At 45.4% G+C, this 7,367-nt stretch overlaps 1 protein-coding gene across 4 annotated transcripts in view; it reads left to right on the top strand.

Moving 5' to 3' along the window:
* The first annotated feature begins 1,036 nt into the window (after positions 1-1,036).
* CUNH8orf89 (chromosome unknown C8orf89 homolog) overlaps positions 1,037-7,367 on the top strand; it is a 52,231-nt gene continuing 45,900 nt past the window's right edge. For 3 of the 4 annotated variants that reach the window (XM_069991796.1, XM_069991793.1, XM_069991795.1), the window contains exon 1: positions 1,037-1,542. The gene's annotated coding sequence lies outside the window, so the exon portion shown is untranslated. Of the gene's footprint in view, positions 1,543-1,674; positions 1,693-7,367 lie in introns of those variants that run through there. The other variant, XM_069991794.1, reaches the window with a different exon arrangement.

Below are 7,367 nucleotides of genomic sequence, written 5' to 3'. Positions count from 1 at the left end.
CTGTGTCGAGTGGTTCTTTCCTTTTGGTTCCTGAAATTGGGTGTATGTGTGTGCATGTGTGCATGTGTGTGCGCGTGCACGTATGTGCATGCACGTGCACATGTACTAGCACTCGTCAATTGAGCCACCGTTCCGCTTCTGGTTTATTGGTGGTTGGTTAAGGGAATAAGGCCTTTCCTGCCTGGGCTGGCTTCAAACTGCAGTCCTCCAGATCTTAGCCTCCTGCAGTTATGACTACTGGTATGAGCCACCAGTTCCTGGCCCCTGGAACTGAATTTGTAATTGGTTTGTGGATGGGCCCCAGGTTTTTGGCTTTGTTTTGTTTTTTTTTTTACTCTGGTTGTGATTAATATGTAGCCTAATCCTTTCAGGTACCACTCCCCTCTTCCCCTTTCCCCCTTGGATTGCATAGAAACTTCAGTAGTAGGCTGGCCGTCTCCCCAGTGCTAGAATAGTGCGTACCACTTAAGGTTTCCCTACCTCAGTATTTCACGACAAAGCTATTACATCCTACGTTCTAGTTTCATTTTCACCAGCTGATATCGTAGAAGATGAGAAGTATGTTCATAGCAGTTTTAGTTTGAGGAGGATCTGAAAACAAGGCTCCTGGTGCTAAAAGCGTTGCCAGTCTTAATGGGGGCTGAGAGCCACTAGTTTGTCCAGTACTGATGCTGAGATCCTACTGTGCAGATCAGTGCTAGACCTCCAGGGTAGACAGAGGACGCAGCTAACTTCACAGAGGGACTGGGGTGGGCTGAGTGAAGGAGGTTGATCTTGCCACCTAGGTTGAGGTCGCTGGAGTAAATACTTGAAAATTCCAGATTCAAGAGTACTTAAAACTTGGTAACTGAGTCTGTAGATGGGACAGAAGCGGAGGTCCAGACCAGAAAGCTGGAATGCACATTACCGGACTGCCCTACCCGGGGGGAGGGACCCAGTTGGCCGACCAACCGTTGTCCACTCAGCCCTGTTCAGCACGCACCCCCTCCTCGGCTCCCCGCCGCGTCCCGAGGACGCGGGAGAGAGCCCTACCAACCCAAGTCGGAGCCGCAGGAGCCGCAAGGGCACCGGCATCCACCTTGGCTTCGGACCCTAACTCCGGGTCCCTTTCCCTGCAGGACTGGCCCACTTCTGGGCCGACGCGTTTCCACCGGCCCCACGCTTCGGGTGCCTAGCAACCAGCCGCGTTGGCCCGAGGGCTGCAGCTGCGGGACCGGTGCCGCTGGCCAGGCGGGACCGGGCTAGACGGAGCGGCGGGCGCGCCGGGCCGCCGGCCGCCGAGCATGCTCGCCCCGAGGGCAGTGCCAGTGCCAGGGCGCCGCCCGCCTTCCCTTCCCGTCGCGGCAGACAGCTCTGCGAGGACGCCGCCGGCCTGGGCCGTGGACCCCCATCGCCGCCCAGCCGCCGCCGGTTCCCGCACTGCGCGCTGCCCGCGCTGCCCGCGCTGCCCGAGGAGCCGCCGCAGCCGCCGTGCCCGCCGCCTGGGGCGCCGCTGGGCAGGCACGCGAAGAAGCCCCTCCGCTGGGTGGAGCAGCAGGGACAGTGAGTGCGGGCGGAGGGCCGGAGGGCCGGAGGGCCGGGGCAGCCCAGGGCCGGGGCAGCCCAGGGCCGGGGCACAGGCTGGGAGCAGGTTGCAGGCGCGCCCGGTCACGAAGGCATTCCGGGCCCTGCGCCTGCGGAGAAAAGCTGGCGGTGAGTAAGCGGGAGCTGTTTCCGCATGGGAGGGTCGCACGTGAGGCGGCCAACCGGGAATCGACCGGCCGGGAGTGATGGAAAACAGGTCCGTGAAGATAACCACTTCAGCTGAGCGGAGAGAAAGCGGGCCAGAAGTGGGGAAGCCTGGAGGACCGAGGGAGTGAGCTGTGCGGGTACTGGTGGGCCACAGTCAGTGTAGTGAGGGCGGGACCTAACTTGCTTGTGTCGTGTGTCCACAGCCTGGCATGAGCCGTTACGCGCTACAGTGTTTAGTAAATGCCTATTAAATGGCTGGCCGTATTCTGGCATGATTGCTTAGATAAATGGGGTGCCATTTTCGGATTCAGCTAACAGGCAGACTCATTGCGAGGGGAGCGATGATTTTGTTTGGAATATATCTACTGCAAGATGCTTATTGTAGCTACACAGGAGATTGAAGTTTGAGAATTGTGGTTTGCAGCAACTGTGAGCAGACAAATCCAAGATACTTAGCTCCAACTAACCAGCAAAAAAGCCAGAAGTGGAGATGCGGCTCAAATGGTAGCACTCCTTCCATGACTGAAAAAGCTAAGCCAGAGTGTAAGGAGGCCCTAAGTTCTAGCTAAGTATCAGCAAACCCTACCAAACTGAAAAACGTTTGTGATTCAGACTAAAACATGACAATCAGATGAATAATTCTGAAACTCAAAAGGTCTGCTTGTATACTTCAAAAAAAAAATAAAAGTTTGGTGACTAAGAATGTAGCTTAATGGTAGAGTGCTTGTCCAGCATGAATGAAGCCCTGGGTTCAATTCCTCAGTACCACATAAACAGAAAAAGCCGGAAATGGCACTGTGGCTCAAGTGGTAGACTATTAGCCTTGTGCAAAAGAAGCTCAGGTTCTGAGTTCAAGCTTCAAGACAGGCTAATAATAATAATAATAATGAAAATAAAAAATAAAAGTTTATATTACATTGAAAAAACTAGATCCCAGGTTTATTTTGCTCCCATGTTTATGTTCTTTGGAGGATTTGAATTCCTGTCAAATCATTGACAGGGAAACTTTGTCACTGGGTATTTTGAGGATTAAATGAAGTCATATGTTTAGCGTTAATCTTTTTCCACTAACTCCTACATAGTGGATATGGTCCATGGCCCAGCTCCTTCATGATGCTGGTTCTTTTGGATGATCAGTCTTTCCAGGCACTCCTCCAACTTTTCTTCATCTTCCTACATCGCATATATTTAAGGATATATCTAGCTTTCTCAAATCCCCTTGGTCAATTCTAATGTAGATTCTGGCTTTAATTCTGATAACATTTTAGCTGCTAACCATTGCCCACTGCTGGTCCAGGTTATATGTCCCCAAGGAATGTCCTAAACTTTGTCTAAAACAAAGTTCTTAACTCACTATCCCCAAATCTAGCATGGTCAACAGCACCAGTATGACTCCATAATTCTTGTACCCCCAATTCACAGTATCAGTTATCTTTGACATATTTTTTCCTTCCACATCCAATCCATTGTCAATCTCTTATTCTCACTGCTGCTACCTTAGTTGAACCACTCCAGGTTATTATTAATAGCTTCCCAACTCTTCTCCTTAACCCCAGGCTCTGTTACATTAATCTTCCAAATGTATAATATTTACTATAGACCACACCCCTCTTCCAAAACCTTCATGGGCTTCCCATTGCCTAAAGAAGAAAGCATAAACCACCTGATTCTGTGTTCAGATTTGTCTGTAATCTGATTTCCAGTCTATCCTTTCATTTGATTAGCCTCTCAAAATGCCCTTATCTGAATCCTTCAGGCAAACTAAAATCTTTACATTCTATTTTCCATGCTGGAATGCCCCTATACATACTTCTGCCCATCTAAATCCTACTTAAATTTCCTTTCTTCCATTTATTTATTTGTTTATTTTCATTTTCATTTTTTCCAGTCCTGGGACTTGAACTCGGAGCCTGGTCACTGTCCCTGAGCTTCTTTTGCTCAAGGCTAGCACTCTACCACTTGATCCATAGCTTTTTCTGTTTATATGGTACTAAGGAATTGAACCCAGGGCTCCATGCATCATGCTAGACAAGTACCCTACCACGAAGACACATTCTCAGCTCACTTATTTATTTTTGTTAATAATCTTTAAACAGTTGTACAAAGGAATTGCCATGTAACAAAGCAGTTTATTAATACAATGTAACCCCTTTCAACATTCTAACCCCTCTCCCCACCTTCTTGCCTGCCTTTTTAAAATTTGTAGTATTCACATTGAATTCTTGACTACATTTGCCCACTTCTTTTCATTCATCTACCCCTCTCCCCTTGACAAGTACCCACCAAGTCTTTTTTAAATCTTAAGATGTTATCTTTCTAATGCCTATAACAATTTCTGGTTGCTTTTTTTTTGTTGTTGTTGTTTTGTTTTGTTGCTGCTGTTGTTGTTGTTGGTCATGGGCCTTAACTCTGGGCCTGGGCACCGTCCCTCAGCTCTTCAGCTCAAGGCTAACGCTCTACCACAGGACTTCTTCCATTTTTCTGAGTGGTTTATTGGAGATAAGAGTCTCATGGCCTTCCCTGCTGGGCTGGCTTTGAACCTGATCATCAGATCTCAGCCTCCTGAGTAGCTAGGATTACAGGCGTGAGCCACTGGTGTCCCACGGTTTTTTGTTTGTTTTTAGGTGTTTTTTTTTTGCCAGTCCTAGGCTTGAACTTGAACTCAGGGCCTGGGCACTGTCCCTGAGCTTCTTTTGCTCAAGGCTAGCACTCTACCACTTGAGCCACAGCGCCACTTCCAGCTTTTTCTCTTTATGTGGTACTGAGGAATTGAACCAAGGGCTTTGTGCATGCTAGGTAAGCACTTTACCAGTAAGCCACATTCCCAGCCCTCCCATGCTACCTTTTACTACTAGTAAGCAGGGAAACTGACAGCCATTTCAAACTAACTACAGACCTAAATCACTTCTATTCACCAATGGGTGAGCAACATATACAAAAAGGAAGGAGTGGATATCCCTAGCCTTTGCTCTCTCCAAAGGGTGCATAGTTCAAGAAAACCCAGAAGTTCAGATTAGCAGAGGTAGTGAATATCTACCCTTGCCTGTACAACCAGTCTAGCAGAGAAAATACACATTTTTTTAACTTTTTTTTGTTTTGGGTCCAATTGTGGGGCCTGAACTCTGGGCCTGGGCGCTGTCCCTCAGCTCTTCAGCTCAAGGCTAGTGCTCTACCACTTGAGCCACAGCGCCACTTCCGGCTTTTTTCTTTTTGCTTATGTGGTGCTGAGGAATCGAACCCAGGGCCTCATGCATGCAAGGCAAGCGCTCTACCACTGAGTCACCTTCCCAGCCCTATTTTTTAACTTTTTAAGACTTAAAAAATTGCTGATTGGTTTCTTGATTCATGTACAAGTTTTTCTCTCCTATTAAAATTATTTTCTTCTGTTCTCTCTGTCTCATGATGATGGCCTTCACTTTTCACTTTTCTACTCTTCACATTTTAGATATTCTAACTAATTTTGTTTCTCACTTCCCATTTTCTTCTCTCTTATTTTTTCTTTTCTATCACTTGTAAAACCTATGCTTTGTATTATTTCTGACCTTGCCATTCCTGTGATTATTAGAGTTAAGCGTAGTCAGTCCATAACTTTTTACCTTATTTCTGTATCTGTTTCACTGCTATTAGTTGTCATTGCTGTTTTTGTTTCTCCTTCCTTTGGAATAGCTGGGATTAAGTATAACATAAATTATATTGTGTAGGTAATCAATCTAGTATTGAGCTATAAGCTTGAGTGCTAGAATAGGTACATTCGCATTTGTGCAAATCACCCCTGATCAAATTTCAGGGAATATTTTAACTCAAAGAACAGGGAAGATTAGAAGGAAAAAAAATAAAACAAAGTTGATGACCATACTACAAGTAGACACAGCTGGGGGTTGGGTGAAGATCTGTTCCTGGACATATACTTTGATAGCAACAGCAGAGAGAAACAGAAAAAATAAACACAAAACAGAAAGGTAATCAAACATAGAAACAAACTGTGGCCATGGTACTGATGAGTGAACACAAACTAGGTTGCTCCCGTATCCCTTTAAACTACATATTCTTGACATAAGTAGAGGAGTCATTACAGAGGTTGGACCCTAAGACTTCATGGTCTATAGCTGGATTCACTGCTGATTTTCTACCAGTATTTTTAAAGAATTTTTATTTTTATTTATTTATTTATTTTTTGGTCTGGTCATGGGGCCTAAACTCTGGGCCTGGGCACTGTCCCTCAGCTCTTCAGCTGTAGGCTAGCGCTCTACCACTTGAGCCACAGCGCCACTTCCGGCTTTTTTGTTTTTGCTTATGTGGTGCTGAGGAATCGAACCCAGGGCCTCAGGCATGCAAGGCAAGCGCTTTAACCACTGAGCCACCTTCCCAGCCCTTAAAGAATTTTTAAAGAATTAAAAATACTGCTCCTAGGGGTTGGGAAGGTGGCTCAGTGGTAGAGCACTTGCCTTGCATGCCTGAGGCCCTGGGTTCGATTCCTCAGCACCACATAAGCAAAAAGAAAAAAAAGCCGGAAGTGGCACTGTGGCTCAAGTGGTAGCGCACTAGCCTTGAGCTGAAGAGCTGAGGGACAGTGCCCAGGCCCAGAGTTCAGGCCCCACGACCGGACCCCCCCCCCAAAAAAAAAAAAAAGAATTAAAAATACTGCTCCTCAAATAATTCCCTTAAATAGGATTACTTCTAAATTCATTATACTAAGGGCAGTATTAATGACATTGATACCAAAAACTATATAAGGACAGAACAATAAAGAAAACTATAGACCTATATCCTTGAAAGCATATATTAAAAAAATACTGAACAAGACATTTGAAAACAGAATTCATCAACACAGTAAAAAAGTTCATTCACCATAATTGCATTTATTTTACCCCACAGTGGCAAGGGCTAGATCAACATATAGTAGTCAGTTAATGTAATACAGCACATAAAATCAAGGACAAAAATTGTGTCATCATCTCAATAGATGCAGAAAAATATTTTGAGAACAATCCTTTTATGATAAACTCAGTGAAAACCTAGTTGTAGAAGGAAAACACCTAATAAAGGCTATATGCAAACAAGTCATAGTCAATATCATATTGAACTGGGGAGAAGTGGAAGCATTTCCTCTACAATTAGGAATAAGACAAGGATTTGTACTTCCATGCTCTTATTCATTAGATGACATTGTAGCCAGAGTAATATAAGCCAAGGCAATATGAAGAAATGAAAGGGATACCCTCAAAATGTCAAAGTTCAAAACCTCCTGAGTCTCAAAGTGAACTTGTAAGCTCCTGTAAAATCAAAAGGACAATTGCACACTTTTGGTATGAAATGGCATGGAGTAAACATCACTATTCCAAATGGGAAGAATAGGAGATAGTGATGACAGATCAGAACAAAGTAAGACTGAAATCTAGCAGGGCACACATTAAATCTTGTAGCATGAGGCAACATGATCTAATCTAAGGACTTGGGAAAACCTTTATATATGGCCTTTTCAGTTGCAGTCCATAGGGCCTTGGGCTGACTCTGCTTGTTCCCTGTTCCTGAGTCTCCACTGCAGCTTTGGCTTCAACTCACATCCTTGGCCTTCATCCTCTTACGTGCAGCCCTGCTACACATTGCTTGCCCTCCCAGGTCTAGCTTTGAAATCT

This window comes from Dipodomys merriami, unplaced genomic scaffold (genome assembly GCF_024711535.1).
Source record: "Dipodomys merriami isolate MVZ:Mamm:240054 unplaced genomic scaffold, mDipMer1.0.p SCAF_4, whole genome shotgun sequence".
Taxonomy (NCBI): domain Eukaryota; kingdom Metazoa; phylum Chordata; class Mammalia; order Rodentia; family Heteromyidae; genus Dipodomys; species Dipodomys merriami.
The sequence above is the reverse complement of the archived record's forward strand: the minus strand, read 5'-3'. Positions and strand labels throughout refer to the sequence as shown.